Below are 6,745 nucleotides of genomic sequence, written 5' to 3'. Positions count from 1 at the left end.
GCAAGGCAAGGAAATCTGGACCGTCAGTCAGACAGGCTGCTGCTAGTTTCTTCATTGGGTTCTAACCTTATTAATTTGGCTTTGATTATTCGTGGGTGGGTCTCATTGAAAGCCTTCCCCCCCCCCCCTCTTTTTATTGCATTTCCTAAACTAGCTGCTTTGCCTGTTCTCCTTGCTTTTTATGCATGGGCACAAATGCCGCAAGATTGAGGCTATAAGGCAGCCCAAAAGGCATGTGCAGAAGACAGAGTGCAGTACACAGTAACACAGGGTGGGATGTTACACAGTCCCAGCAACTCTGTGACATGTTGTGAGCTCTACGAATGTCTATGGGGGAGCTGAAGCAAAGGCGCTTGAAGTGTGCGCTTGTCAGAGCAGCGGCAGTAGAGCAGCTAGCAAGTTGGGAGTCTCCACACTTGCTGTGAACTAACTTCCAGCAAAACTCTACTGAAATAGGAGTTACAAGCATTTGTCCCCCCTGAAAATCAAGCCCATTGCTCAATACTTGGATTTAGGTGCCCAGCTTCTGGCAGGCGGATTTGAGTTTGTACAAGCAGGGGAAGACCACTGCTTACCTAGGCCATAAGAGTATGGGGAGTGTTTGGTTATGCCACTTTTGAAGAGCATCTCAGTCCTCATCCTTCACCTGGCATGAACTGGGCTGCCGGGGAACAACGGGAAGGAACAATCAGGTCACATTGCTATATGGCTCCACCCCAGAGCAGGCACAGCCCAGCATAATAATTGAGTTACTTTCCCTCCGCCATGGTGCTTTCCTGGAGGTAAGGCATGAGACTAGAGGGACTTAATGCCTGGTAAATTCAGTACTCTGGAGACAATCCCTGGATTATCCTTCTCCCAAAAAATGTACACCCCTCTTTAACTAACTTCTGAGGGATTGGGGAGAGGGAAGAAGGAGAAGGCTGTACACACAGGCCTGATTCTGCACTGACTTTGCAGCCCTTGGTATTATAGAAAGCCCACACACAGACTCGAGTGCCGAATATTTCCGAGCAGCCCATCCCCTTGCTGGGAGCAGGAGAGGCTGGGGTAGGAATCACTATGCCGGTCTATCCAGCTCTCCTACGAACTTTTGTAGAGTATTGAGGATTTAACCCTTTAAATGGCACCTGCAGCAGCACTTGGGGGTGGAAACTGTAGCTTCAGCGTAGCTTCTTCATCACGCTCAACCCAGGATAGCTTTCAGGGTGGTGCTGGTGCCTAAGGCAGCAATCGTCTAGCGGAAATCCTACTCGTAGTATAAAAACAGGGATGTCCCTGAAGTGACATCAGGATAAAACAGGGGTGAGATCAGAATCTGGCCCCCTGAGTATGGTGTCCTTTAGCTGTGCAGGGATCCCCGGTTCTGTCCGAAGCAGCGGATCAGTTCCCCGGGGTTTCTATTTTATCTATGCAGCTCCTTCTCAGCTGCTTGTCAGACGGGGCCAACAATATAACCCAACATCTTGCAGAGACATAAAATGGAAAACAGGCAAGTCATCAGAAAAGTAGCAGCTGTTTTACACCACCACAAAACAAAATCATCATACACTAAAAACTAGATTTAGCAGCTTAAAAGAGCTGCTAACACAGAATTAGCTGGAGACAAGAGTGTGTTTTTGTAAGTGACATAGCTTCACTCAAACCTCCTAATTCATGTAAAAACAACTTAGAAAAAACATTAAGTGCCTGATGGTTTTGGAAAGCAGAGGAGCTTTCAGCCGTTCAGCTCCTGTTGGAAAGAATGCACAGATTTATAACATCTCCCCCCCTCCCCTTTATGAATTTTAAATAAGCATTGTGTCAAAATTGCCACATCTTAAATAACAATAATGCTACAGTCCTCCAGACTGAAGAGACACCAGCCTTTACAGGCAAGTTGGCTATATTTATTGTAGCTTGAGAGTCAGCACAAGGCAGCCCAAACTTTTAGCTACACATGCAATGTAACCATGAGGTATTGGGATCATTAAAGGCACTTGTAAGCGTGTGCAGATGCACACACAGACATGTCAGCATGGTGTGTATCCTCACAGGGTTTCTCTTCTCTGTTTCTCTTACTGTAAGCAGCCCTGAGCCTTTTGGGGTAGGGTGGCATATACACCAAATCAATCAATCAATCTGATACATCAATCAATCAATATCAATCAATCAATCAATCAAGATGTGAAGACCACATCCAGCTTTGAGAGTGATTTTCTTACTTTTATGAACCTGGACACACTTAGGGCCTAAGTGAGCTTATCGTGAGAACAACTTATAGTGGCCTAAATAGCTGCCCCAAGGGTTATTCCATTAGCCCAGGATGAGCTGAATTCAGCACGCTCCAGCTACATCCCCTCATTTACCCAGCATGGCCTCTGTATGCTTCTCATACTGGAGGTGCTCAGGGAAGGATGAAGACAGAGATTTCCTCCACATGGACAACACATAGCTAGCTTTCTGTTTGCACTGTGCTGGCAGAGTGGCACACAGGGCATGGAGCAGGGAAGATGATCTATAACTATGATGCCAGAAAGTGCTCATTACTGGTTATGTACAGTTAAATTAGCTGGGCTTACACCAACCTGAGAGAGGAAGCTAGTTTCTTCCCTCTGTGTTGCTGAACTAGAGTCTAGGTTCTTTACCCCTTGGCAGGTGCGTCTACATGTTCATTAATGTGCTGTAATAATGGCGCATTAAGTTTAGTACGTGTAATCACAGGTACTACTACATCTACTGCACATCAGCACTAGCGCACCCTTTTTCAGTGATGCTTATGTGTAGTAGACTCATTCTTCTGTACATTAGCATGTTTTTTTCATGCCACACTAATGTGCAGTAGAATTAGACTACTGTGCTATTAGTGTCTTGTGTAGACATGCCCTGCTTCAGTTTGCCTGGCTGTGAAATGCGGATAGCATTCCCATATAATCTCAATGGTTATTCTGCAGTTAAGGCATATAAATATCTTGGAAAGCAGTCCTGTGTAGTTCTGTGATCCTGATGACATAGCCGTATGTTGCTTGCCTTAGTAAGTCCATGTGGTGTCCAGGGGAAGTCACTTTCTTTCCCTGTCCTGCGTTGCAGTTTGTGGTCACTGTATTCTGTAAAACAGGTGGCTTCAGGAAGCAAACTGTTTAATGTAGGTCTGTCGCTCCCTGCCTTACTCAGGCAGCTTTCCCATTGGCTTCACTGGACTTGTGCACGAATCACGAGCATAAGACTGGTCTTGTCTCATAGGTCCCAATTTTGCAATCTGTTGCAGGCAGACAAACAGTTATGCTCCTCCAGAGTCCCACTGCGTTACACACATTGAAGACATAGAAGTACACAGCCCCTTGAGATTCTTCAAGAAAAAATATGAAGCATTAATATGGCTTAATATGTTCCCACCTGAGTGCCTAAAGTTGCTCTCCTAAATCCCTTCTGAATAAGAGTGGCCTGATTTTCAGAGGCATTGTGTTTATGTACAATAATTGGGAACTTAAATATGAATTTAGGAGTGTAGTGTAAGTTTAGGTGTCTAGGTTTGAGAAGGTTGCAAAATTTTGCAGAAGGTTAGGGCCAAGGCACAAAAAGAAGTTACCATGGGGTAAGATTCTGGTGATCTCACAGGCTGTCAGCTCCTCCCTGGGGAGAGCGGGCAGGGGTTGGAGGATGTTCAGGGGGGCTCGGGGAGCAGGAAGAGGATGGGGGCTGGTGGGGGTCCCCCCATGGTCTCCTCCCCCGCCCCCTACTTACCAGCACAGAGTCTGGGTCCAGCTCCCTGTGGCGGCAAATCTCCTCCAAATCTTTTTGAATCGATTCAGACCTTTTTATAGGTCTCCTGATTTGATTCAGATTCAGAGATTCGGCCACCGAATTGGGCTGCATCTCCTCCAAATTGAATCAGGACCCGAAGCTTTGCACAGCTGTAGTACATATACTACAGATTGGGAACCACTGGTCTACATAGTCCCTGCTGTTGCTGTTAATCTTCAGGATGTTAACATCAGCTCTAAAACCTACAGCAAGGCTGCAAAATGCCATGCAGCCTCTGCAAGCCCCTCTCTTTAGGGCCTGGGTAGCTCAGCCAGCAGAACATCAGACTTTTATCCACCAAAGCCCCAAAGGAAAACCAGGAGCAATGGTCATAAACTCCTAGAAGAAGGTTTCAGACTGGATATAAGGAAAAACTTCTTCACAGTTTGTATGACCAGACTTTGGAATAGACTCCCAGTGGGGGTGGTGCAGGCACCCACCCTGATCTTCAAAAGGAGACTGGACACACACCTTGCTGGGGTTATTTGACCCCAGCAGTCTCTTCTGCCCAGAGCAGGGGGCTGGACCCAATGATCGCACAAGGTCCCTTCCAGCCCTAAACGTCTGTGAATCTGTGAATGACTGATACAGCCCGGAGAGAACGAACTGGGGACCTTAAAGCGAGTGAGGCACAGTGCTCAGCTGAGAGACTGACTGATCTCTCTGCAGATCAGATGGATGGGTCTAAATGACCTGCAAAGACATTCTCGGAGCCCTGGGCCACCACATTAAGAGCCAAGACACCACTAGCACTTCTGAAGTAGTTATTAGTGACTGAAGTAGCACTTGTCAACTGCGACTTCAGTTTCAAGTAATGGTTTAACAGCGTCAACTTGAAGAAAGGTTATATCTCTCTGTGTCTGGTGTGCTGCTGACACTTAAAGGAAATAATTGGTAGATTTAGAGCAGGGGCAGATGCCAGTGGTGGAATTAGAAGAGGTGGTTGGAAACTTGGAAAAAAACTTCAATGCTATTGTGTGAAACAAGAGCCAGGAATCCCTCCTAAGCTGCCGCATAAAAGGCATGAACAACCTGTAATCCAATCTCCTAGAAAGATCTCTGTTCTTTCACCCATGAGCTATGCTGCTGTGACATTTTAAGTCATCTACAGTTGCAGCTTGCAGCTCTGTCCTAACAAGAGGACAGAAAAAAGGTGGTCCCTTGCACTTCTTGGCGTTGTCTCTGGAGAGCACATGTCATGCAATCTCCAGCCAATTTTTGGCTCCAGTTTGGGAATACCCAGGAGAAAGTGTGCATGTGGAAAGAAGGGGAAGAAGAGGAGGTTGGAATCAGGTGATCAATCTCATTTTACCTGTTGCTCTATTGCGAGACACTAAAGCAGCCGACTTAGCGTGCAAATCCAGCAGCTGCTGGGCTGTCATCGCTTTCCAATTAGCTGTATTTGATTTGGGTAGGTGCTGATGGATTGTGTCGGCAGGTGAGAGGGGCGTCTGAAAGGGAGGATGCCTGCCACAGGGAGGAGGGGCATGTGTAAGGGATTTTTTTTTTTCCCTCCATGGTGTCCCCTTGAATGATGCTGCCTTGCCAAAATAAAAGTACTACCTTTATTTCCTGGGGTGAGGGACAGATTCTGCTCCCGGTACACCTGATTCTAGGCTTAGTATCACTAGTGTGGTGTTACTGCAGCATGGCTAAGACCAACTGGACTGCTTTACCCCTACGTCTTACTCTGACTGTACACAGATAAAATTTGAGTCAAATCAGCCATTTGAACTCATGAAGCTTAAGTCAACCAAGCCTAGAGCCTGTTACTGTGTCTTCTATTATTAACAGCTCTTTCTATCCTCCCCAACAGCCTTCCAAAACACTTTGTCAGGTGTTATTATTTAGTATCCTTGCATTGTAATAGCTCCTAAGAACCAAATTCACAAAAGTTTTATTTTGGCCATGTGCATCTTCAGATAATAGTTTGGTATCTATAGGGAGAGGTAGGAAACACAGGCCAAGATTTTGGCGTGGACAGGAGAGAGATCTGAAGCACACAGCTAGATCTGAGAGTCACTGTCATTAAGAGGACATAGGCAACTGGTAGGGTGTGCATGGGGGTGCACGTGCCCCCCCCCAAAGGGGCCGGTACCCCCCTGACAGCCGACACTGATGCTGTCGGTAGGGCTGGTGCCATTGGCGGCTTCTCCAGCTTCAGGAGGCACCAGTCACTCATGAAGGAGGATAGGTGAATTTGAGCTTTCAGAGGAGGTCCCCCAGGAGAGGAGGAAGGGATGAAGAATGTAGCCCTGTGGGACATGAGTGTGTTGGAAGGGAGGAGAAGTTTCCTTGAAATTAAATGCTAAAAAAGTTAGATCACAGCTGATGGCATGGAAAAACACTGAAAAGTTGAGGAGCTTCTGAGCTTTGGACTCAGTTTTCCAACTTCAGTGAAAAATTAAGTTGCTCAGCTTTGCATTTGGCTATTCAAACTCTCATATAAAGTGCCTGAAGTTGGCCATTTGAGGATTGTAGAACTCATCTACGCTGCAGTTGTAGGAAGACCAAAACTAGCAGTTGCTTGGAGAACTCTCTTATCTTTGAGAGCATTTACTATGGAATGAAAAAAAAGGCCCTTTTTTCCTGCAGGAAGATTTGAACCTGCAGTGCTCACAAAGTGTTTTAAGTACCATACAATGCGATAGGTGTGGCTTGAATAACTTTTCAGTTCTTTTGAAACTGGCTCACTAGAGGCTGAGAGAGGAGCCATATGTGGTCCCAAGAAGAAGACAAGCCAGGAGAAGACCTCAGCAGGAGGGCCTTTGCCTTGCAAGGGAGCGGCTCTGGACCTGTCTCCCAAAGATGCTTCTGCACCTTGCGTTTAACAGTCCTTAGATAAAATAGATATGCAGACAACAATAAGGTATTGTCTGCTGTACTCTAGGTAGGCTGATCTCAGGTCCCCTCTTCTCCAGGGCTGCATGCTTCTTACAGAGCCGCACTCCTTTTTGGCTTG

At 46.4% G+C, this 6,745-nt stretch overlaps 1 long non-coding RNA gene across 1 annotated transcript; it reads right to left on the bottom strand.

The window, feature by feature from the left end:
- Positions 1 to 1,985: 1,985 nt before the first annotated feature.
- Positions 1,986 to 3,759, bottom strand: LOC102381000. The gene is made up of 2 exons (XR_001358345.1): positions 3,724 to 3,759; positions 1,986 to 3,328 (listed from the first exon to the last, which is right to left on the bottom strand). It is a non-coding gene; the product is annotated as an uncharacterized LOC102381000 (long non-coding RNA).
- Between the last annotated feature and the right edge of the window lie 2,986 nt (positions 3,760 to 6,745).

Source organism: Alligator sinensis, unplaced genomic scaffold (genome assembly GCF_000455745.1).
Source record: "Alligator sinensis unplaced genomic scaffold, ASM45574v1 scaffold857_2, whole genome shotgun sequence".
NCBI classification, from domain to species: domain Eukaryota; kingdom Metazoa; phylum Chordata; order Crocodylia; family Alligatoridae; genus Alligator; species Alligator sinensis.
The sequence above is the reverse complement of the archived record's forward strand: the minus strand, read 5'-3'. Positions and strand labels throughout refer to the sequence as shown.